General features: G+C 54.5%; 91 pseudogenes; all 91 read left to right on the top strand.

Moving 5' to 3' along the window:
• The first annotated feature begins 42 nt into the window (after nt 1-42).
• On the top strand, nt 43-171 carry LOC144184993 (5S ribosomal RNA; annotated as a pseudogene).
• Nucleotides 172-412: 241 nt separating this feature from the next.
• LOC144182961 (5S ribosomal RNA) lies at nt 413-541 on the top strand (annotated as a pseudogene).
• Nucleotides 542-597: 56 nt separating this feature from the next.
• Nucleotides 598-716, top strand: LOC144189781 (5S ribosomal RNA; annotated as a pseudogene).
• A 56-nt stretch (nt 717-772) lies between these two features.
• On the top strand, nt 773-891 carry LOC144187114 (5S ribosomal RNA; annotated as a pseudogene).
• A 56-nt stretch (nt 892-947) lies between these two features.
• On the top strand, nt 948-1,066 carry LOC144182246 (5S ribosomal RNA; annotated as a pseudogene).
• Nucleotides 1,067-1,122: 56 nt separating this feature from the next.
• On the top strand, nt 1,123-1,251 carry LOC144183305 (5S ribosomal RNA; annotated as a pseudogene).
• Nucleotides 1,252-1,307: 56 nt separating this feature from the next.
• LOC144184378 (5S ribosomal RNA) lies at nt 1,308-1,436 on the top strand (annotated as a pseudogene).
• Nucleotides 1,437-1,492: 56 nt separating this feature from the next.
• On the top strand, nt 1,493-1,621 carry LOC144185251 (5S ribosomal RNA; annotated as a pseudogene).
• Nucleotides 1,622-1,677: 56 nt separating this feature from the next.
• On the top strand, nt 1,678-1,806 carry LOC144182960 (5S ribosomal RNA; annotated as a pseudogene).
• A 56-nt stretch (nt 1,807-1,862) lies between these two features.
• Nucleotides 1,863-1,981, top strand: LOC144183033 (5S ribosomal RNA; annotated as a pseudogene).
• Nucleotides 1,982-2,037: 56 nt separating this feature from the next.
• LOC144186392 (5S ribosomal RNA) lies at nt 2,038-2,156 on the top strand (annotated as a pseudogene).
• Nucleotides 2,157-2,212: 56 nt separating this feature from the next.
• On the top strand, nt 2,213-2,341 carry LOC144182696 (5S ribosomal RNA; annotated as a pseudogene).
• A 56-nt stretch (nt 2,342-2,397) lies between these two features.
• Nucleotides 2,398-2,516, top strand: LOC144187324 (5S ribosomal RNA; annotated as a pseudogene).
• A 56-nt stretch (nt 2,517-2,572) lies between these two features.
• On the top strand, nt 2,573-2,691 carry LOC144187411 (5S ribosomal RNA; annotated as a pseudogene).
• Nucleotides 2,692-2,747: 56 nt separating this feature from the next.
• On the top strand, nt 2,748-2,866 carry LOC144184271 (5S ribosomal RNA; annotated as a pseudogene).
• Nucleotides 2,867-2,922: 56 nt separating this feature from the next.
• Nucleotides 2,923-3,051, top strand: LOC144183945 (5S ribosomal RNA; annotated as a pseudogene).
• Nucleotides 3,052-3,107: 56 nt separating this feature from the next.
• On the top strand, nt 3,108-3,226 carry LOC144187740 (5S ribosomal RNA; annotated as a pseudogene).
• A 56-nt stretch (nt 3,227-3,282) lies between these two features.
• LOC144191768 (5S ribosomal RNA) lies at nt 3,283-3,401 on the top strand (annotated as a pseudogene).
• A 56-nt stretch (nt 3,402-3,457) lies between these two features.
• Nucleotides 3,458-3,576, top strand: LOC144187102 (5S ribosomal RNA; annotated as a pseudogene).
• Nucleotides 3,577-3,632: 56 nt separating this feature from the next.
• LOC144191109 (5S ribosomal RNA) lies at nt 3,633-3,751 on the top strand (annotated as a pseudogene).
• Nucleotides 3,752-3,807: 56 nt separating this feature from the next.
• Nucleotides 3,808-3,936, top strand: LOC144183153 (5S ribosomal RNA; annotated as a pseudogene).
• Nucleotides 3,937-4,177: 241 nt separating this feature from the next.
• LOC144185430 (5S ribosomal RNA) lies at nt 4,178-4,296 on the top strand (annotated as a pseudogene).
• A 56-nt stretch (nt 4,297-4,352) lies between these two features.
• Nucleotides 4,353-4,491, top strand: LOC144185942 (5S ribosomal RNA; annotated as a pseudogene).
• A 56-nt stretch (nt 4,492-4,547) lies between these two features.
• Nucleotides 4,548-4,676, top strand: LOC144185250 (5S ribosomal RNA; annotated as a pseudogene).
• A 56-nt stretch (nt 4,677-4,732) lies between these two features.
• On the top strand, nt 4,733-4,851 carry LOC144191699 (5S ribosomal RNA; annotated as a pseudogene).
• A 56-nt stretch (nt 4,852-4,907) lies between these two features.
• Nucleotides 4,908-5,036, top strand: LOC144182959 (5S ribosomal RNA; annotated as a pseudogene).
• Nucleotides 5,037-5,092: 56 nt separating this feature from the next.
• LOC144182521 (5S ribosomal RNA) lies at nt 5,093-5,211 on the top strand (annotated as a pseudogene).
• Nucleotides 5,212-5,267: 56 nt separating this feature from the next.
• LOC144186391 (5S ribosomal RNA) lies at nt 5,268-5,386 on the top strand (annotated as a pseudogene).
• Nucleotides 5,387-5,442: 56 nt separating this feature from the next.
• Nucleotides 5,443-5,571, top strand: LOC144182695 (5S ribosomal RNA; annotated as a pseudogene).
• A 56-nt stretch (nt 5,572-5,627) lies between these two features.
• On the top strand, nt 5,628-5,746 carry LOC144187323 (5S ribosomal RNA; annotated as a pseudogene).
• A 56-nt stretch (nt 5,747-5,802) lies between these two features.
• On the top strand, nt 5,803-5,921 carry LOC144187409 (5S ribosomal RNA; annotated as a pseudogene).
• Nucleotides 5,922-5,977: 56 nt separating this feature from the next.
• Nucleotides 5,978-6,096, top strand: LOC144184269 (5S ribosomal RNA; annotated as a pseudogene).
• A 56-nt stretch (nt 6,097-6,152) lies between these two features.
• On the top strand, nt 6,153-6,281 carry LOC144183944 (5S ribosomal RNA; annotated as a pseudogene).
• A 56-nt stretch (nt 6,282-6,337) lies between these two features.
• LOC144187463 (5S ribosomal RNA) lies at nt 6,338-6,456 on the top strand (annotated as a pseudogene).
• A 56-nt stretch (nt 6,457-6,512) lies between these two features.
• LOC144189780 (5S ribosomal RNA) lies at nt 6,513-6,631 on the top strand (annotated as a pseudogene).
• Nucleotides 6,632-6,687: 56 nt separating this feature from the next.
• LOC144187091 (5S ribosomal RNA) lies at nt 6,688-6,806 on the top strand (annotated as a pseudogene).
• Nucleotides 6,807-6,862: 56 nt separating this feature from the next.
• On the top strand, nt 6,863-6,981 carry LOC144191108 (5S ribosomal RNA; annotated as a pseudogene).
• Nucleotides 6,982-7,037: 56 nt separating this feature from the next.
• LOC144183151 (5S ribosomal RNA) lies at nt 7,038-7,166 on the top strand (annotated as a pseudogene).
• Nucleotides 7,167-7,407: 241 nt separating this feature from the next.
• Nucleotides 7,408-7,526, top strand: LOC144185429 (5S ribosomal RNA; annotated as a pseudogene).
• A 56-nt stretch (nt 7,527-7,582) lies between these two features.
• LOC144191853 (5S ribosomal RNA) lies at nt 7,583-7,701 on the top strand (annotated as a pseudogene).
• A 56-nt stretch (nt 7,702-7,757) lies between these two features.
• Nucleotides 7,758-7,876, top strand: LOC144191237 (5S ribosomal RNA; annotated as a pseudogene).
• Nucleotides 7,877-7,932: 56 nt separating this feature from the next.
• Nucleotides 7,933-8,051, top strand: LOC144191581 (5S ribosomal RNA; annotated as a pseudogene).
• Nucleotides 8,052-8,107: 56 nt separating this feature from the next.
• Nucleotides 8,108-8,226, top strand: LOC144190907 (5S ribosomal RNA; annotated as a pseudogene).
• Nucleotides 8,227-8,282: 56 nt separating this feature from the next.
• LOC144189557 (5S ribosomal RNA) lies at nt 8,283-8,401 on the top strand (annotated as a pseudogene).
• Nucleotides 8,402-8,457: 56 nt separating this feature from the next.
• LOC144182608 (5S ribosomal RNA) lies at nt 8,458-8,586 on the top strand (annotated as a pseudogene).
• Nucleotides 8,587-8,642: 56 nt separating this feature from the next.
• LOC144185582 (5S ribosomal RNA) lies at nt 8,643-8,771 on the top strand (annotated as a pseudogene).
• Nucleotides 8,772-8,827: 56 nt separating this feature from the next.
• Nucleotides 8,828-8,946, top strand: LOC144189147 (5S ribosomal RNA; annotated as a pseudogene).
• A 56-nt stretch (nt 8,947-9,002) lies between these two features.
• Nucleotides 9,003-9,121, top strand: LOC144191422 (5S ribosomal RNA; annotated as a pseudogene).
• A 56-nt stretch (nt 9,122-9,177) lies between these two features.
• On the top strand, nt 9,178-9,296 carry LOC144186228 (5S ribosomal RNA; annotated as a pseudogene).
• A 56-nt stretch (nt 9,297-9,352) lies between these two features.
• Nucleotides 9,353-9,491, top strand: LOC144185801 (5S ribosomal RNA; annotated as a pseudogene).
• Nucleotides 9,492-9,547: 56 nt separating this feature from the next.
• Nucleotides 9,548-9,666, top strand: LOC144183636 (5S ribosomal RNA; annotated as a pseudogene).
• Nucleotides 9,667-9,722: 56 nt separating this feature from the next.
• LOC144189052 (5S ribosomal RNA) lies at nt 9,723-9,841 on the top strand (annotated as a pseudogene).
• Nucleotides 9,842-9,897: 56 nt separating this feature from the next.
• On the top strand, nt 9,898-10,016 carry LOC144183127 (5S ribosomal RNA; annotated as a pseudogene).
• Nucleotides 10,017-10,072: 56 nt separating this feature from the next.
• LOC144184009 (5S ribosomal RNA) lies at nt 10,073-10,201 on the top strand (annotated as a pseudogene).
• A 56-nt stretch (nt 10,202-10,257) lies between these two features.
• On the top strand, nt 10,258-10,386 carry LOC144183943 (5S ribosomal RNA; annotated as a pseudogene).
• A 56-nt stretch (nt 10,387-10,442) lies between these two features.
• Nucleotides 10,443-10,561, top strand: LOC144185387 (5S ribosomal RNA; annotated as a pseudogene).
• Nucleotides 10,562-10,617: 56 nt separating this feature from the next.
• On the top strand, nt 10,618-10,736 carry LOC144191842 (5S ribosomal RNA; annotated as a pseudogene).
• Nucleotides 10,737-10,792: 56 nt separating this feature from the next.
• On the top strand, nt 10,793-10,911 carry LOC144183240 (5S ribosomal RNA; annotated as a pseudogene).
• Nucleotides 10,912-10,967: 56 nt separating this feature from the next.
• Nucleotides 10,968-11,086, top strand: LOC144183165 (5S ribosomal RNA; annotated as a pseudogene).
• Nucleotides 11,087-11,142: 56 nt separating this feature from the next.
• Nucleotides 11,143-11,271, top strand: LOC144185108 (5S ribosomal RNA; annotated as a pseudogene).
• A 56-nt stretch (nt 11,272-11,327) lies between these two features.
• Nucleotides 11,328-11,456, top strand: LOC144186095 (5S ribosomal RNA; annotated as a pseudogene).
• A 56-nt stretch (nt 11,457-11,512) lies between these two features.
• LOC144185824 (5S ribosomal RNA) lies at nt 11,513-11,630 on the top strand (annotated as a pseudogene).
• A 56-nt stretch (nt 11,631-11,686) lies between these two features.
• Nucleotides 11,687-11,805, top strand: LOC144191754 (5S ribosomal RNA; annotated as a pseudogene).
• A 56-nt stretch (nt 11,806-11,861) lies between these two features.
• On the top strand, nt 11,862-11,990 carry LOC144187139 (5S ribosomal RNA; annotated as a pseudogene).
• Nucleotides 11,991-12,046: 56 nt separating this feature from the next.
• On the top strand, nt 12,047-12,165 carry LOC144190042 (5S ribosomal RNA; annotated as a pseudogene).
• Nucleotides 12,166-12,581: 416 nt separating this feature from the next.
• Nucleotides 12,582-12,700, top strand: LOC144191647 (5S ribosomal RNA; annotated as a pseudogene).
• A 56-nt stretch (nt 12,701-12,756) lies between these two features.
• Nucleotides 12,757-12,885, top strand: LOC144183569 (5S ribosomal RNA; annotated as a pseudogene).
• A 56-nt stretch (nt 12,886-12,941) lies between these two features.
• Nucleotides 12,942-13,060, top strand: LOC144190730 (5S ribosomal RNA; annotated as a pseudogene).
• Nucleotides 13,061-13,116: 56 nt separating this feature from the next.
• Nucleotides 13,117-13,244, top strand: LOC144184197 (5S ribosomal RNA; annotated as a pseudogene).
• A 56-nt stretch (nt 13,245-13,300) lies between these two features.
• LOC144190314 (5S ribosomal RNA) lies at nt 13,301-13,419 on the top strand (annotated as a pseudogene).
• Nucleotides 13,420-13,475: 56 nt separating this feature from the next.
• LOC144191764 (5S ribosomal RNA) lies at nt 13,476-13,594 on the top strand (annotated as a pseudogene).
• A 56-nt stretch (nt 13,595-13,650) lies between these two features.
• LOC144183306 (5S ribosomal RNA) lies at nt 13,651-13,779 on the top strand (annotated as a pseudogene).
• A 56-nt stretch (nt 13,780-13,835) lies between these two features.
• Nucleotides 13,836-13,964, top strand: LOC144184137 (5S ribosomal RNA; annotated as a pseudogene).
• Nucleotides 13,965-14,020: 56 nt separating this feature from the next.
• Nucleotides 14,021-14,139, top strand: LOC144191396 (5S ribosomal RNA; annotated as a pseudogene).
• A 56-nt stretch (nt 14,140-14,195) lies between these two features.
• On the top strand, nt 14,196-14,314 carry LOC144185527 (5S ribosomal RNA; annotated as a pseudogene).
• A 56-nt stretch (nt 14,315-14,370) lies between these two features.
• On the top strand, nt 14,371-14,499 carry LOC144182958 (5S ribosomal RNA; annotated as a pseudogene).
• Nucleotides 14,500-14,555: 56 nt separating this feature from the next.
• Nucleotides 14,556-14,674, top strand: LOC144184249 (5S ribosomal RNA; annotated as a pseudogene).
• A 56-nt stretch (nt 14,675-14,730) lies between these two features.
• Nucleotides 14,731-14,849, top strand: LOC144184889 (5S ribosomal RNA; annotated as a pseudogene).
• A 56-nt stretch (nt 14,850-14,905) lies between these two features.
• On the top strand, nt 14,906-15,024 carry LOC144191830 (5S ribosomal RNA; annotated as a pseudogene).
• Nucleotides 15,025-15,080: 56 nt separating this feature from the next.
• Nucleotides 15,081-15,199, top strand: LOC144191474 (5S ribosomal RNA; annotated as a pseudogene).
• A 56-nt stretch (nt 15,200-15,255) lies between these two features.
• LOC144186519 (5S ribosomal RNA) lies at nt 15,256-15,364 on the top strand (annotated as a pseudogene).
• A 56-nt stretch (nt 15,365-15,420) lies between these two features.
• LOC144182753 (5S ribosomal RNA) lies at nt 15,421-15,539 on the top strand (annotated as a pseudogene).
• Nucleotides 15,540-15,595: 56 nt separating this feature from the next.
• LOC144184509 (5S ribosomal RNA) lies at nt 15,596-15,724 on the top strand (annotated as a pseudogene).
• Nucleotides 15,725-15,780: 56 nt separating this feature from the next.
• On the top strand, nt 15,781-15,899 carry LOC144189750 (5S ribosomal RNA; annotated as a pseudogene).
• Nucleotides 15,900-15,955: 56 nt separating this feature from the next.
• Nucleotides 15,956-16,074, top strand: LOC144182289 (5S ribosomal RNA; annotated as a pseudogene).
• A 56-nt stretch (nt 16,075-16,130) lies between these two features.
• On the top strand, nt 16,131-16,249 carry LOC144189578 (5S ribosomal RNA; annotated as a pseudogene).
• A 56-nt stretch (nt 16,250-16,305) lies between these two features.
• On the top strand, nt 16,306-16,424 carry LOC144190613 (5S ribosomal RNA; annotated as a pseudogene).
• Nucleotides 16,425-16,655: 231 nt separating this feature from the next.
• Nucleotides 16,656-16,784, top strand: LOC144185931 (5S ribosomal RNA; annotated as a pseudogene).
• Nucleotides 16,785-16,840: 56 nt separating this feature from the next.
• On the top strand, nt 16,841-16,959 carry LOC144189434 (5S ribosomal RNA; annotated as a pseudogene).
• A 56-nt stretch (nt 16,960-17,015) lies between these two features.
• Nucleotides 17,016-17,134, top strand: LOC144190720 (5S ribosomal RNA; annotated as a pseudogene).
• Nucleotides 17,135-17,190: 56 nt separating this feature from the next.
• On the top strand, nt 17,191-17,309 carry LOC144191136 (5S ribosomal RNA; annotated as a pseudogene).
• The last annotated feature ends 18 nt before the right edge of the window (nt 17,310-17,327 follow it).

Here is a 17,327-nt window from a genome sequence, read left to right as displayed (position 1 = left end):
TTTTTCGACATTTCATAAGTGTCCATCTGCAAGAGCAGTACCGCTCACTGCCATACCACCCTGAAAAGGCCCGATCTCGTCCGATCTCGTCCGATCTCGGCAGCCAAGCATGGTTCGGCCTGGTTAGTACCTGATTGGGAGACCGCTTGGGAATACCAGGTGCTGTGAGCATCATACCCCGCATCTTTTTCGACATTTCATGGGTGTCCATCTGCAAGAGCAGTACCGCTCACGGTCATACCACCCTGATAAGGCCCGATCTCGCCCGATCTCGTACGATCTCGGCAGCCAAGCATTGTTCGGCCTGGTTAGTACCTGTCTGGGAGACCGCTTGGGAATACCAGGTGCAGTGAGCATCATACCCCGCATCTTTTTCGACATTTCATGGGTGTCCATCTGCTAGTGCAGTACCGCTCACGGCCATACCACCCTGAAAAGGCCCGATCTCGTCCGATCTCGTCCGATCTCGGCAGCCAAGCATGGTTCGGCCTGGTTAGTACCTGATTGGGAGACCGCTTGGGAATACCAGGTGCTGTGAGCATCATACCCCGCATCTTTTTCGACATTTCATGGGTGTCCATCTGCTAGTGCAGTACCGCTCACGGCCATACCACCCTGAAAAGGCCCGATCTCGTCCGATCTCGGAAGCCAAGCATGGTTCGGCCTGTTTAGTACGTGATTGGGAGACCGCTTGGGAATACCAGGTGCTGTGAGCATCAAACCCCGCATCTTTTTCGACATTTCATGGGTGTCCATCTGCTAGTGTAGTACCGCTCACGGCCATACCACCCTGAAAAGGCCCGATCTCGTCCGATCTCGGCAGCCAAGCATGGTTCGGCCTGGTTAGTACCTGATTGGGAGACCGCTTGGGAATACCAGGTGCTGTGAGCATCATACCCCGCATCTTTTTCGACATTTCATGGGTGTCCATCTGCAGGAGCAGTACTGCCCACGGCCATACCACCCTGAAAAGGCCCGATCTCGTCCGATCTCGGAAGCCAAGCATGGTTCGGCCTGTTTAATACCTGATTGGGAGACCGCTTGGGAATACCAGGTGCTGTGAGCATCATACCCCGCATCTTTTTCGACATTTCATGGGTGGCCATCTGCAAGAGCAGTAACGCTCACGGCCATACCACCCTGAAAAGGCCCGATCTCGTCCGAACTCGTCCGATCTCGGCAGCCAAGCATGGTTCGGCCTGGTTAGTACCTGATTGGGAGACCGCTTGGGAATACCAGGTGCTGTGAGCATCATACCCCGCATCTTTTTCGACATTTCATGGGTGTCCATCTGCTAGTGCAGTACCGCTCACGGCCATACCACCCTGATAAGGCCCGATCTCGTCCGATCTCGTCCGATCTCGGAAGCCAAGCATGGTTCGGCCTGTTTAGTACCTGATTGGGAGACCGCTTGGGAATACCAGGTGCTGTGAGCATCATACCCCGCATCTTTTTCGACATTTCATGGGTGTCCATCTGCTAGTGCAGTACCGCTCACGGCCATACCACCCTGATAAGGCCCGATCTCGTCCGATCTCGTCCGATCTCGGCAGCCAAGCATGGTTCGGCCTGTTTAGTACCTGATTGGGAGACCGCTTGGGAATACCAGGTGCTGTGAGCATCATACCCCGCATCTTTTTCGACATTTCATGGGTGTCCATCTGCAAGAGCAGTAACGCTCACGGCCATACCACCCTGAAAAGGCCCGATCTCGTCCGATCTCGTCCGATCTCGGCAGCCAAGCATGGTTCGGCCTGGTTAGTACCTGATTGGGAGACCGCTTGGGAATACCAGGTGCTGTGAGCATCATACCCCGCATCTTTTTCGACATTTCATGGGTGTCCATCTGCTAGTGCAGTACCGCTCACGGCCATACCACCCTGAAAAGGCCCGATCTCGTCCGATCTCGGAAGCCAAGCATGGTTCGGCCTGTTTAGTACCTGATTGGGAGACCGCTTGGGAACATCAGGTACTTTGAGCATCATACCCCGCATCTTTTTCGACATTTCATGGGTGTCCATCTGCTAGTGCAGTACCGCTCACGGCCATACCACCCTGAAAAGGCCCGATCTCGCCCGATCTCGGCAGCCAAGCATGGTTCGGCCTGTTTAGTACCTGATTGGGAGACCGCTTGGGAATACAAGGTCCTGTGAGCATCATACCCCGCATCTTATTCGACATTTCATGGGTGTCCATCTGCAAGAGCAGTACCGCTCACGGCCATACCACCCTGATAAGGCCCGATCTCGCCCGATCTCGTCCGATCTCGGCAGCCAAGCATGGTTCGGCCTGGTTAGTACCTGATTGGGAGACCGCTTGGGAATACCAGGTGCTGTGAGCATCATACCCCGCATCTTTTTCGACATTTCATGGGTGTCCATCTGCTAGTACAGTACCGCTCACGGCCATACCACCCTGAAAAGGCCCGATCTCGTCCGATCTCGGAAGCCAAGCATGGTTCGGCCTGGTCAGTACCTGATTGGGAGACCGCTTGGGAATACCAGGTGCTGTGAGCATCATACCCCGCATCTTTTTCGACATTTCATGGGTGTCCATCTGCAAGAGCAGTACCGCTCACGGCCATACCACCCTGAAAAGGCCCGATCTCGTCCGATCTCGGAAGCCAAGCACGGTTCGGCCTGTTTAGTACCTGATTGGGAGACCGCTTGGGAATACCAGGTGCTGTGAGCATCATACCCCGCATCTTTTTCAACATTTCATGGGTGTCCATCTGCTAGTGCAGTACCGCTCACGGCCATACCACCCTAAAAAGGCCCGATCTCGTCTGATCTCGGAAGCCAAGCATGGTTTGGCCTGTTTAGGACCTGATTGGGAGACCGCTTGGGAATACCAGGTGCTGTGAGCATCATACCCCGCATCTTTTTCGACATTTCATGGGTGTCCATCTGCAAGAGCAATACCGCTCACGGCCATACCACCCTGATAAGGCCCGATCTCGTCCGATCTCGTCCGATCTCGGCAGCCAAGCATGGTTCGGCCTGGTTAGTACCTGATTGGGAGACCGCTTGGGAATACCAGGTGCTGTGAGCATCATACCCCGCATCTTTTTGGACATTTCATGGGTGTCCATCTGCAGGAGCAGTACCGCTCACGGCCATACCACCCTGAAAAGGCCCGATCTCGTCCGATCTCGGAAGCCAAGCATGGTTCGGCCTGTTTAGTACCTGATTGGGAGACCGCTTGGGAATACCAGGTGCTGTGAGCATCATACCCCGCATCTTTTTCGACATTTCATGGGTGTCCATCTGCAAGAGCAGTACCGCACACGGCCATACCACCCTGAAAAGGCCCGATCTCGTCCGATCTCGGAAGCCAAGCATGGTTCGGCCTGTTTAGTACGTGATTGGGAGACCGCTTGGGAATACCAGGTGCTGTGAGCATCATACCCCGCATCTTTTTCGACATTTCATGGGTGTCCATCTGCTAGTGCAGTACCGCTCACGGCCATACCACCCTGAAAAGGCCCGATCTCGTCCGATCTCGGCAGCCAAGCATGGTTCGGCCTGGTTAGTACCTGATTGGGAGACCGCTTGGGAATACCAGGTGCTGTGAGCATCATACCCCGCATCTTTTTCGACATTTCATGGGTGTCCATCTGCTAGTGCAGTACCGCTCACGGCCATACCACCCTGAAAAGTCCCGATCTCGTCCGATCTCGGAAGCCTAGCATGGTTCGGCCTGTTTAGTACCTGATTGGGAGACCGCTTGGGAATACCAGGTGCTGTGAGCATCATACCCCGCATCTTTTTCGACATTTCATGGGTGTCCATCTGTTAGTGCAGTACCGCTCACGGCCATACCGCCCTGAAAAGGCCCGATCTCGTCCGATCTCGTCCGATCTCGGCAGCCAAGCATGGTTCGGCCTGGTTAGTACCTGATTGGGAGACCGCTTGGGAATACCAGGTGCTGTGAGCATCATACCCCGCATCTTTTTCGACTTTTCATGGGTGTCCATCTGCAAGAGAAATACCGCTCACGGCCATACCACCCTGATAAGGCCCGATCTCGTCCGATCTCGTCCGATCTCGGCAGCCAAGCATTGTTCGGCCTGGTTAGTACCTGATTGGGAGACCGCTTGGGACTACCAGGTGCTGTGAGTGTCATACCCCGCATCTTTTTCGACATTTCATGGGTGTCCATCTGCAAGAGCAGTACCTGCCATGGCCATACCACCCTGAAAAGGCCCGACCTCGTCCGATCTCGGAAGCCAAGCATGGTTCGGCCTGGTTAGTACCTGATTGGGAGACCGCTTGGGAATACCAGGTGCTGTGAGCATCATACCCCGCATCTTTTTCGACATTTCATGGGTGTCCATCTGCTAGTGCAGTACCGCTCACGGCCATACCACCCTGATAAGGCCCGATCTCGTCCGATCTCGTCCGATCTCGTCCGATCTCGGCAGCCAAGCATGGTTCGGCCTGTTTAGTACCTGATTGGGAGACCGCTTGGGAATACCAGGTGCTGTGAGCATCATACCCCGCATCTTTTTCGACATTTCATGGGTGTCCATCTGCTAGTGCAGTACCGCTCACGGCCATACCACCCTGATAAGGCCCGATCTCGTCCGATCTCGTCCGATCTCGGCAGCCAAGCATGGTTCGGCCTGTTTAGTACCTGATTGGGAGACCGCTTGGGAATACCAGGTGCTGTGAGCATCATACCCCGCATCTTTTTCGACATTTCATGGGTGTCCATCTGCTAGTGCAGTACTGCTCACGGCCATACCACCCTGATAAGGCCCGATCTCGTCTGATCTCGGAAGCCAAGCATGATTCGGCCTGTTTAGTACCTGATTGGGAGACCGCTTGGGAATACCAGGTGCTGTGAGCATCATACCCCGCATCTTTTTCGACATTTCATGGGTGTCCATCTGCAAGAGCAGTAACGCTCACGGCCATACCACCCTGAAAAGGCCCGATCTCGTCCGATCTCGTCCGATCTCGGCAGCCAAGCATGGTTCGGCCTGGTTAGTACCTGATTGGGAGACCGCTTGGGAATACCAGGTGCTGTGAGCATCATACCCCGCATCTTTTTCGACATTTCATGGGTGTCCATCTGCTAGTGCAGTACCGCTCACGGCCATACCACCCTGAAAAGGCCCGATCTCGTCCGATCTCGGAAGCCAAGCATGGTTCGGCCTGTTTAGTACCTGATTGGGAGACCGCTTGGGAATATCAGGTACTTTGAGCATCATACCCCGCATCTTTTTCGACATTTCATGGGTGTCCATCTGCTAGTGCAGTACCGCTCACGGCCATACCACCCTGAAAAGGCCCGATCTCGCCCGATCTCGGCAGCCAAGCATGGTTCGGCCTGTTTAGTACCTGATTGGGAGACCGCTTGGGAATACAAGGTCCTGTGAGCATCATACCCCGCATCTTATTCGACATTTCATGGGTGTCCATCTGCAAGAGCAGTACCGCTCACGGCCATACCACCCTGATAAGGCCCGATCTCGCCCGATCTCGTCCGATCTCGGCAGCCAAGCATGGTTCGGCCTGGTTAGTACCTGATTGGGAGACCGCTTGGGAATACCAGGTGCTGTGAGCATCATACCCCGCATCTTTTTCGACATTTCATGGGTGTCCATCTGCTAGTACAGTACCGCTCACGGCCATACCACCCTGAAAAGGCCCGATCTCGTCCGATCTCGGAAGCCAAGCATGGTTCGGCCTGGTCAGTACCTGATTGGGAGACCGCTTGGGAATACCAGGTGCTGTGAGCATCATACCCCGCATCTTTTTCGACATTTCATGGGTGTCCATCTGCAAGAGCAGTACCGCTCACGGCCATACCACCCTGAAAAGGCCCGATCTCGTCCGATCTCGGAAGCCAAGCACGGTTCGGCCTGTTTAGTACCTGATTGGGAGACCGCTTGGGAATACCAGGTGCTGTGAGCATCATACCCTGCATCTTTTTCAACATTTCATGGGTGTCCATCTGCTAGTGCAGTACCGCTCACGGCCATACCACCCTAAAAAGGCCCGATCTCGTCTGATCTCGGAAGCCAAGCATGGTTTGGCCTGTTTAGGACCTGATTGGGAGACCGCTTGGGAATACCAGGTGCTGTGAGCATCATACCCCGCATCTTTTTCGACATTTCATGGGTGTCCATCTGCAAGAGCAATACCGCTCACGGCCATACCACCCTGATAAGGCCCGATCTCGTCCGATCTCGTCCGATCTCGGCAGCCAAGCATGGTTCGGCCTGGTTAGTACCTGATTGGGAGACCGCTTGGGAATACCAGGTGCTGTGAGCATCATACCCCGCATCTTTTTGGACATTTCATGGGTGTCCATCTGCAGGAGCAGTACCGCTCACGGCCATACCACCCTGAAAAGGCCCGATCTCGTCCGATCTCGGAAGCCAAGCATGGTTCGGCCTGTTTAGTACCTGATTGGGAGACCGCGTGGGAATACCAGGTGCTGTGAGCATCATACCCCGCATCTTTTTCGACATTTCATGGGTGTCCATCTGCAAGAGCAGTACCGCTCACGGCCATACCACCCTGAAAAGGCCCGATCTCGTCCGATCTCGGAAGCCAAGCATGGTTCGGCCTGTTTAGTACGTGATTGGGAGACCGCTTGGGAATACCAGGTGCTGTGAGCATCATTCCCCGCATCTTTTTCGACATTTCATGGGTGTCCATCTGCTAGTGCAGTACCGCTCACGGCCATACCACCCTGAAAAGGCCCGATCTCGTCCGATCTCGGCAGCCAAGCATGGTTCGGCCTGGTTAGTACCTGATTGGGAGACCGCTTGGGAATACCAGGTGCTGTGAGCATCATACCCCGCATCTTTTTCGACATTTCATGGGTGTCCATCTGCTAGTGCAGTACCGCTCACGGCCATACCACCCTGAAAAGTCCCGATCTCGTCCGATCTCGGAAGCCTAGCATGGTTCGGCCTGTTTAGTACCTGATTGGGAGACCGCTTGGGAATACCAGGTGCTGTGAGCATCATACCCCGCATCTTTTTCGACATTTCATGGGTGTCCATCTGTTAGTGCAGTACCGCTCACGGCCATACCGCCCTGAAAAGGCCCGATCTCGTCCGATCTCGTCCGATCTCGGCAGCCAAGCATGGTTCGGCCTGGTTAGTACCTGATTGGGAGACCGCTTGGGAATACCAGGTGCTGTGAGCATCATACCCCGCATCTTTTTCGACTTTTCATGGGTGTCCATCTGCAAGAGCAATACCGCTCACGGCCATACCACCCTGATAAGGCCCGATCTCGTCCGATCTCGTCCGATCTCGGCAGCCAAGCATTGTTCGGCCTGGTTAGTACCTGATTGGGAGACCGCTTGGGACTACCAGGTGCTGTGAGCGTCATACCCCGCATCTTTTTCGACATTTCATGGGTGTCCATCTGCAAGAGCAGTACCTGCCATGGCCATACCACCCTGAAAAGGCCCGACCTCGTCCGATCTCGGAAGCCAAGCATGGTTCGGCCTGGTTAGTACCTGATTGGGAGACCGCTTGGGAATACCAGGTGCTGTGAGCATCATACCCCGCATCTTTTTCGACATTTCATGGGTGTCCATCTGCAAAAGCAGTACCGCTCACGGCCATACCACCCTGAAAAGGCCCGATCTCGTCCGATCTCGGAAGCCAAGCATGGTTCGGCCTGGTTAGTACCTGATTGGGAGACCGCTTGGGAATACCAGGTGCTGTGAGCATCATACCCCGCATCTTTTTCGACATTTCATGGGTGTCCATCTGCAAATGCAGTATCGCTCACGGCCATACCACCCTGAAAAGGCCCGATCTCGCCCGATCTCGGAAGCCAAGCATGATTCGGCCTGGTTAGTACCTGATTGGGAGACCGCTTGGGAATACCAGGTGCTGTGAGCATCAAACCCCGCATCTTTTTCGACATTTCATGGGTGTCCATCTGCTAGTGCAGTACCGCTCACGGCCATACCACCCTGAAAAGGCCCGATCTCGTCCGATCTCGGAAGCCAAGCATGGTTCGGCCTGGTTAGTACCTGATTGGGAGACCGCTTGGAAATACCAGGTGATGTGAGCATCATACCCCGCATCTTTTTCGACATTTCATGGGTGTCCATCTGCTAGTGCAGTACCGCTCACGGCCATACCACCCTGAAAAGGCCCGATCTCGTCCGATCTCGGCAGCCAAGCATGGTTCGGCCTGTTTAGTACCTGATTGGGAGACCGCTTCGGAATACCAGGTGCTGTGAGCATCATACCCCGCATCTTTTTCGACATTTCATGGGTGTCCATCTGCTAGTGCAGTACCGCTCACGGCCATACCACCCTGAAAAGGCCCGATCTCGTCCGATCTCGGAAGCCAAGCATGGTTCGGCCTGTTTAGTACCGGATTGGGAGACTGCTTGGGAATACCAGGTGCTGTGAGCATCATACCCCGCATCTTTTTCGACATTTCATGGATGTCCATCTGCAAGAGCAGTACCGCTCACGGCCATACCACCCTGATAAGGCCCGATCCCGCCCGATCTCGTCCGATCTCGGCAGCCAAGCATGGTTCGGCCTGGTTAGTACCTGATTGGGAGACCGCTTGGGAATACCAGGTGCTGTGAGCATCATACCCCGCATCTTTTTCGACATTTCATGGGTGTCCATCTGCTAGTGCAGTACCGCTCACGGCCATACCACCCTGATAAGGCCCGATCTCGCCCGATTTCGTCCGATCTCGGCAGCCAAGCATGGTTCGGCCTGTTTAGTACCTGATTGGGAGACCGCTTGGGAATACCAGGTGCTGTGAGCATCATACCTCGCATCTTTTTCGACATTTCATGGGTGTCCATCTGCAAGAGCAGTACCGCTCATGGCCATACCACCCTGAAAAGGCCCGATCTCGTCTGATCTCGGAAGCCAATCATGGTTCGGCCTGGTTAGTACCTGATTGGGTGACCGCTTGGGAATACCAGGTGCTGTGAGCATCATACCCCGCATATTTTTCGACATTTCATGGGTGTCCATCTGCAAGAGAAGTACCGCTTACGGCCATACCACCCTGTAAAGGCCCGATCTCTTCTGATCTTGGAAGCCAAGCATGGTTCGGCCTGGTTAGTACCTGATTGGGAGACCGCTTGGGAATACCAGGTGCTGTGAGCATCATACCCCGGAACTTTTTCGACATTTCATGGGTGTCCATCTGCATGAGCAGTACTACTCACGGCCATACCACCCTGAAAAGGCCTGATCTCGTCCGATATCGGAAGCCAAGCATGGTTCAGCCTGTTTAGTACCTGATTGGGAGACCGCTTGGGAATACCAGGTGCTGTGAGCATCATACCCCGCATCTTTTTCGACATTTCATGGGTGTCCATCTGCAAGTGCAGTATCGCTCACGGCCATACCACCCTGATAAGGCCCGATCTTGCCCGATCTCGCCCGATCTCGTCTGATCTCGGCAGCCAAGCATGGTTCGGCCTGGTTAGTACCTGATTGGGAGACCGCTTGGGAATACCAGGTGCTGTGAGCATCTTACCCCGCATCTTTTTCGACATTTCATGGGTGTCCATCTGCGAGAGCAGTACCGCTCACGGCCATACCACCCTGAAAAGGTCCGATCTCGCCCGATCTCGGAAGCCAAGCATGGTTCAGCCTGGTTAGTACCTGATTGGGAGACCGCTTGGGAATACCAGGTGCTGTGAGCATCATACCCCGCATCTTTTTCGACATTTCATGGGTGTCCATCTGCAAGAGCAGCACCGCTCACGGCCATACCACCCTGAAAATGCCCGATCTCGTCCGATCTCGGAAGCCAAGCATTGTACGGCCTGTATAGTACCTGATTGGGAGACCGCTTGGGAATACCAGGTGCTGTGAGCATCGTACCCCGCATCTTTTTCGACATTTCATGGGTGTCCATCTGCTAGTGCAGTACCGCTCACGGCCATACCACCCTGAAAAGGCCCGATCTCGTCCGATCTCGGAAGCCTAGCATAGTTCGGCCTGTTTAGTACCTGATTGGGAGACCGCTTGGGAATACCAGGTGCTGTGAGCATCATACCCCGCATCTTTTTCGACATTTCATGGGTGTCCATCTGCTAGTGCAGTACCGTTCACGGCCATACCACCCTGAAAAGGCCCGATCTCGTCCGATCTCGTCCGATCTCGGCAGCCAAGCATGGTTCGGCCTGGTTAGTACCTGATTGGGAGACCGCTTGGGAATACCAGGTGCTGTGAGCATCATACCCCGCATCTTTTTCGACATTTCATGGGTGTCCATCTGCAAGAGCAATACCGCTCACGGCCATACCACCCTGATAAGGCCCGATCTCGTCCGATCTCGTCCGATCTCGGCAGCCAAGCATGGTTCGGCCTGGTTAGTACCTGATTGGGAGACCGCTTGGGAATACCAGGTGCTGTGAGCATCATACCCCGCATCTTTTTCGACATTTCATGGGTGTCCATCTGCAAGAGCAGTACCTGCCATGGCCATACCACCCTGAAAAGGCCCGACCTCGTCCGATCTCGGAAGCCAAGCATGGTTCGGCCTGGTTAGTACCTGATTGGGAGACCGCGTGGGAATACCAGGTGCTGTGAGCATCATACCCCGCATCTTTTTCGACATTTCATGGGTGTCCATCTGCAAAAGCAGTACCGCTCACGGCCATACCACCCTGAAAAGGCCCGATCTCGTCCGATCTCGGAAGCCAAGCATGGTTCGGCCTGGTTAGTACCTGATTGGGAGACCGCTTGGGAATACCAGGTGCTGTGAGCATCATACCCCGCATCTTTTTCGACATTTCATGGGTGTCCAAATGCAAGGGCAGTACCGCTCACGGCCATACCACCCTGAAAAGGCCCGATCTCGTCCGATCTCTGCAGCCAAGCATTGTTCGGCCTGGTTAGTACCTGATTGGGAGACCGCTTGGGAATACCAGGTGCTGTGAGCGTCATACCCCGCATCTTTTTCGACATTTCATGGGTGTCCATCTGCAAGACCAGGACCGCTCACGGCCATACCACCCTGAAAAGGCCCGATCTCGTCCGACCTCGGAAGCCAAGCATGGTTCGGCCTGGTTAGTACCTGATTGGGAGACCGCTTGGGAATACCAGGTGCTGTGAGCATCATACCCCGCATCTTTTTCGACATTTCATGGGTGTCCATCTGCAAGAGCAGTACCGCTCACGGCCATACCACCCTGATAAGGCCCAATCTCGTCCGATCTCGTCTGATCTCGGCAGCCAAGCATGGTTCGGCCTGGTTAGTACCTGATTGGGAGACCGCTTGGGAATTCCAGGTGCTGTGAGCATCATACCCCGCATCTTTTTCGACATTTCATGGGTGTCCATCTGCAAGAGCAGTACCGCTCACGGCCATACCACCCTGATAAGGCCCGATCTCGTCCGATCTCGTCCGATCTCGGCAGCCAAGCATTGTTCGGCCTGGTTAGTACCTGATTGGGAGACCGCTTGGGAATACCAGGTGCTGTGAGCATCATACCCCGCATCTTTTTCGACATTTCATGGGTGTCCATCTGCAAGAGCAGTACTGCTCACGGCCATACCACCCTGAAAAGGCCCGCTCCGTCCGATCTCGGAAGCCAAGCATGGTATGGCCTGGTTAGTGCCTGATTGGGAGACCGCTTGGGAATACCAGGTGCTGTGAGCATCATACCCCGCATCTTTTTCGACATTTCATGGGTGTCCATCTGCAAGAGCAGTACCACTCACGGCCATACCACCCTGAAAAGGCCCGATCTCGTCCGATCTCGGCAGCCAAGCATTGTTCGGCCTGGTTAGTACCTGATTGGGAGACCGCTTGGGAATACCAGGTGCTGTGAGCATCATACCCCGCATCTTTTTCGACATTTCATGGGTGTCCATCTGCAAGAGCAGTACCGCTCACGGCCATACCACCCTGAAAAGGCCCGATCTCGTCCGGTCTCGTCCGATCTTGGAAGCCAAGCATGGTTCGGCCTGGTTAGTGCCTGATTGGGAGACTGCTTGGGAATACCAGGTGCTGTGAGCATCATACCCCGCATCTTTTTCGACATTTCATGGGTGTCCATCTGCAAGAGCAGTACCGCTCACGGCCATACCACCCTGAAAAGGCCCGATCTCGTCCGATCTCGGCAGCCAAGCATTGTTCGGCCTGGTTAGTACCTGATTGGGAGACCGCTTGGGAATACCAGGTGCTGTGAGCATCATACCCTGCATCTTTTTCGACATTTCATGGGTGTCCATTTGCAAGAGCAGTACCGCTCCCGGGCATACCACCCTGAAAAGGCCCGATCTCGTCAGATCTCGTCCGATCTTGGAAGCCAAGCATGGTTCGGCCTGGTTAGTACCTGATTGGGAGACCGCTTGGGAATACCAGGTGCTGTGAGAACCATGCCCCGCATCTTTTTCGACATTTCATGGGTGTCCATCTGCAAGAACAGTTCTGCTCACGGCCATACCACCCTGATAAGGCCCGATCTCGTCCAACCTCAGAAGCCAAGCATGGTTCGGCCTGGTTAGTACCTGATTGGGAGACCGCTTAGGAATACCAGGTTCTGTGAGAACCATGCCCCGCATCTTTTTCGACATTTCATGGGTGTCCATCTGCAAGAGCAGTACCGCTCACGGCCATACCACCCTGAGAAGGCCCGATCTCGTCCGATCTCGGAAGCCAAGCATAGTTCGGCCTGTTTAGTACCTGATTGGGAGACCGCTTGGGAATACCAGGTGCTGTGAGCATCATACCCCGCATCTTTTTCGACATTTCATGGGTGTCCATCTGCAAGAGCAGTACCGCTCACGGCCATACCACCCTGAAAAGGCCCGATCTCGTCCGATCTCATCCGATCTCGGAAGCCAAGCATGGTTCGGCCTGGTTAGTACCTGATTGGGAGACCACTTGGGAATACCAGGTGCTGTGAGAACCATGCCCCGCATCTTTTTCGACATTTCATGGGTGTCCATCTGCAAGAACAGTACCGCTCACGGCCATACCACCCTGAAAAGGCCCGATCTCGCCCGATCTCGGAAGCCAAGCATGGTTCGGCCTGTCTAGTACCTGATTGGGAGACCGCTTGGGAATACCAGGTGCTGTGAGCATCATACCCCGCATCTTTTTCGACATTTCATGGGTGTCCATCTGCAAGAGCAGTACCGCTCACGGCCATACCACCTTGATAAGGCCGATCTCGCCCGATCTCGTCCGATCTCGGAAGCCAAGCATGGTCCGGCCTGTTTAGTACCTGATTGGGAAACCGCTTGGGAATACCAGGTGCTGTGAGCATCATACCCCGCATCTTTTTCGACATTTCATGGGTGTCCATCTGCAAGAGCAGTACCGCTCACGGCCATACCACCCTGAAAGGGCCGGATCTCGTCCGATTTCAGAAGCCAAGCATGGTTTGGCCTGGTTAGTACCTGATTGGGAGACCGCTTGGGAATACCAGGTGCTGTGAGCATCATACCCCGCATCTTTTTCGACATTTCATGGGTGTCCATCTGCAAGAGCAGTACCGCTCGTGGCCATACCACCCTGAAAAGGCCCGATCTCGTCCGATCTCGGAAGCCAAGCATGGTCCGGCCTGTTTAGTACCTGATTGGGAAACCGCTTGGGAATACCAGGTGCTGTGAGCATCATACCCCGCATCTTTTTCGACATTTCATGGGTGTCCATCTGCAAGAGCAGTACCGCTCACGGCCATACCACCCTGAAAAGGCCCGATCTCGTCCGATCTCGTCCGATCTTGGAAGACAAGCATGGTTCGGCCTGGTTAGTACCTGATTGGGAGACCGCTTGGGAATACCAGGTGCTGTGAGCATCATACCCCGCATCTTTTTCGACATTTCATGGGTGTCCATCTGCTAGTGCAGTACCGCTCACGGCCATACCACCCTGAAAAGGCCCGATCTCGTCCGATCTCGTCCGATCTTGGAAGCCAAGCATGGTTCGGCCTGGTTAGTACCTGATTGGGAGACCGCTTGGGAATACCAGGTGCTGTGAGCATCACACCCCGCATCTTTTTCGACATTTCATGGGTGTCCATCTGCAAGAGCAGTACCGCTCACGGCCATACCACCCTGAAAAGGCCGGATCTCGTCCGATTTCAGAAGCCAAGCATGGTTCGGCCTGGTTAGTACCTGATTGGGAGACCGCTTGGGAATACCAGGTGCTGTGAGCATCATACCCCGCATCTTTTTCGACATTTCATGGGTGTCCATCTGCAAGAGCAGTACCGCTCGTGGCCATACCACCCTGAAAAGGCCCGATCTCGTCCGATCTCGGAAGCCAAGCATGGTCCGGCCTGTTTAGTACCTGATTGGGAAACAGCTTGGGAATACCAGGTGCTGTGAGCATCATACCCCGCATCTTTTTCGACATTTCATGGGTGTCCATCTGCAAGAGCAGTACCGCTCACGGCCATACCACCCTGAAAAGGCCCGATCTCGTCCGATCTCGTCCGATCTCGGCAGCCAAGCATGGTTCGGCCTGGTTAGTACCTGATTGGGAGACCGCTTGGGAATACCAGGTGCTGTGAGCATCATACCCCGCATCTTTTTCGACATTTCATGGGTGTCCATCTGCAATTGCGGTACCGCTCACGGATATACCACCCTGAAAAGGCCCGATCTCGTCCGATCTCGGAAGCCAAGCATTGTTCGGCCTGTTTAGTACCTGATTGGGAGACCGCTTGGGAATACCAGGTGCTGTGAGCATCATACCCCGCATCTTTTTCGACATTTCATGGGTGTCCATCTGCAAGAGCAGTACCGCTCACGGCCATACCACCCTGAAAAGGCCTGATCTCGCCCGATCTCGGAAGCCAAGCATGGCTCGCCCTGTTTAGTACCTGATTGGGAGACCGCTTGGGAATACCAGGTGCTGTGAGCATCATACCCCGCATCTTTTTCGACATTTCATGGGTGTCCATCTGCAAGTGCAATACCGCTCACGGCCATACCACCCTGAAAAGGCCCGATCTCGTCCGATCTCGGAAGCCAAGCATGGTTCGGCCTGGTTAGTACCTGATTGGGAGACCGCTTGGGAATACCAGGTGCTGTGAGCATCATGCCCCGCATCTTTTTCGACATTTCATGGGTGTCCATCTGCAAGGGCAGTACCGCTCACGGCCATACCACCCTGATAAGGCCCGAACTCGCCCGATCTCGGAAGCCAAGCATGGTTCGGCCTGGTTAGTACCTGATTGGGAGACCGCTTGGGAATACCAGGTGCTGTGAGCATCATACCCCGCATCTTTTTCGACATTTCATGGGTGTCCATCTGCAAGAGCAGTACCGCTCACGGCCATACCACCCTGATAAGGCCCGATCTCGGAAGCCAAGCATGGTTCGGCCTGGTTAGTACCTGATTGGGAGACCGCTTGGGAATACCAGGTGCTGTGAGCATCATACCCCGCATCTTTTTCGACATTTCATGGGTGTCCATCTGCAAAAGCAGTACCGCTCACGGCTATACCACCCTGATAAGGCCCGATCTCGTCCGATCACGGAAGCCAAGCATGGTTTGGCCTGGTTAGTACCTGATTGGGAGACCGCTTGGGAATACTAGGTGCTGTGAGCATCATACCCCGCGTCTTTTTTGACATTTCATGGGTGTCCATCTGCAAGAGCAGTACCGCTCACGGCCATACCACCCTGAAAAGGCCCGATCTCGTCTGATCTCGTCCGATCTCGGAAGCCAAGCATGGTTCGGCCTGGTTAGTACCTGATTGGGAGACCGCTTGGGAATACCAGGTGCTGTGAGAACCATGCCCCGCATCTTTTTCGACATTTCATGGGTGTCCATCTGCAAGAGGAGTACCGCTCACGGCCATACCACCCTGAAAAGGCCCGATCTCGTCCGATCTCGGAAGCCAAGCATCGTTCGGCCTGATTAGTACCTGATTGGGAGACCGCTTGGGAATACCAGGTGCTGTGAGCATCATACCCCGCATCTTTTTCGACATTTCATGGGTGTCCATCTGCAGTAAGAGTACCGTTCACGGCCATACCACCCTGAAAAGGCCCGATCTCGTCCGATCTCGGAAGCCAAGCATGGTTCGGCCTGGTTAGTACCTGATTGGGAGACCGCTTGGGAATACCAGCCGCTGTGAGCATCTTGCCCCGCATCTTTTTCGACATTTCATGGGTGTCCATCTGCAAGAGCAGTACCGCTCACGGCCATACCACCCTGAAAAGGCCCGATCTCGTCCGATCTCGGAAGCCAAGCAAGGTTCGGCCTGTTTAGTACCTGATTGGGAGACTGCTTGGGAATACCAGGTGCTGTGAGCATCATACCCCGCATCTTTTTCGACATTTCATGGGTGTCCATCTGCAAGAGCAGTACCGCTCACGGCCATACCACCCTGAAAAGGCCCGATCTCTTTCGATCCCGGAAGCCAAGCATGGTTTGGCCTGGTTAGTACCTGATTGGGAGACCGCTTGGGAATACCAGGTGCTGTGAGCATCATACCCCGCATCTTTTTCGACATTTCATGGGTGTCCATCTGCAAGAGCAGTACCGCTCACGGCCATACCACCCTGAAAAGGCCCGATCTCGTCCGATCTCGGCAGCCCAGCATGTGTCAGCCTGGTTAGCACCTGATTGGGAGACCGCTTGGGAATACCAGGTGCTGTGAGCATCATGCCCCGCATCTTTTTCGACATTTCATGGGTGTCCATCTGCAAGAGCAGTACCGCTCACGGCCATACCACCCTGAAAAGGCCTGATCTCGTCCGATCTCGTCCGATCTCGGAAGCCAAGCATGGTTCGGCCTGTTTAGTACCTGATTGGGAGACCGCTTGGGAATACCAGGTGCTGTGAGAACCATGCCCCGCATCTTTTTCGACATTTCATGGGTGTCCATCTGCAGGAGCAGTACCGCTCACGGCCATACCACCCTGAAAAGGCCCGATCTCATCTGATCTCGGCAGCCAAGCATAGTTCGGCCTGGTTAGTACCTGATTGGGAGACCGCTTGGGAATACCAGGTGCTGTGAGCATCATAACCCGCATCTTTTTCGACATTTCATGGGTGTCCATCTGCAAGAGCAGAACCGCTCACGGCCATACCACCCTGAAAAGGCCCGATCTCGTCCGATCTCGGAAGCCAAGCATCGTTCGGCCTGTTTAGTACCTGATTGGGAGACCGCTTGGGAATACCAGGTGCTGTGAGCATCTTGCCCCGCATCTTTTTCGACATTTCATGGGTGTCCATCTGCAAGAGCAGTACTGCTCACGGCCATACCACCCTGAAAAGGCCCGATCTCTTTTGATCCCGGAAGCCAAGCATGGTTTGGCCTGGTTAGTACCTGATTGGGAGACCGCTTGGGAATACCAGGTGCTGTGAGCATCATACCCCGCATCTTTT

This window comes from Stigmatopora nigra, unplaced genomic scaffold, assembly GCF_051989575.1.
Source record: "Stigmatopora nigra isolate UIUO_SnigA unplaced genomic scaffold, RoL_Snig_1.1 HiC_scaffold_24, whole genome shotgun sequence".
In the NCBI taxonomy this organism is placed as follows: domain Eukaryota; kingdom Metazoa; phylum Chordata; class Actinopteri; order Syngnathiformes; family Syngnathidae; genus Stigmatopora; species Stigmatopora nigra.
The sequence above is the reverse complement of the archived record's forward strand: the minus strand, read 5'-3'. Positions and strand labels throughout refer to the sequence as shown.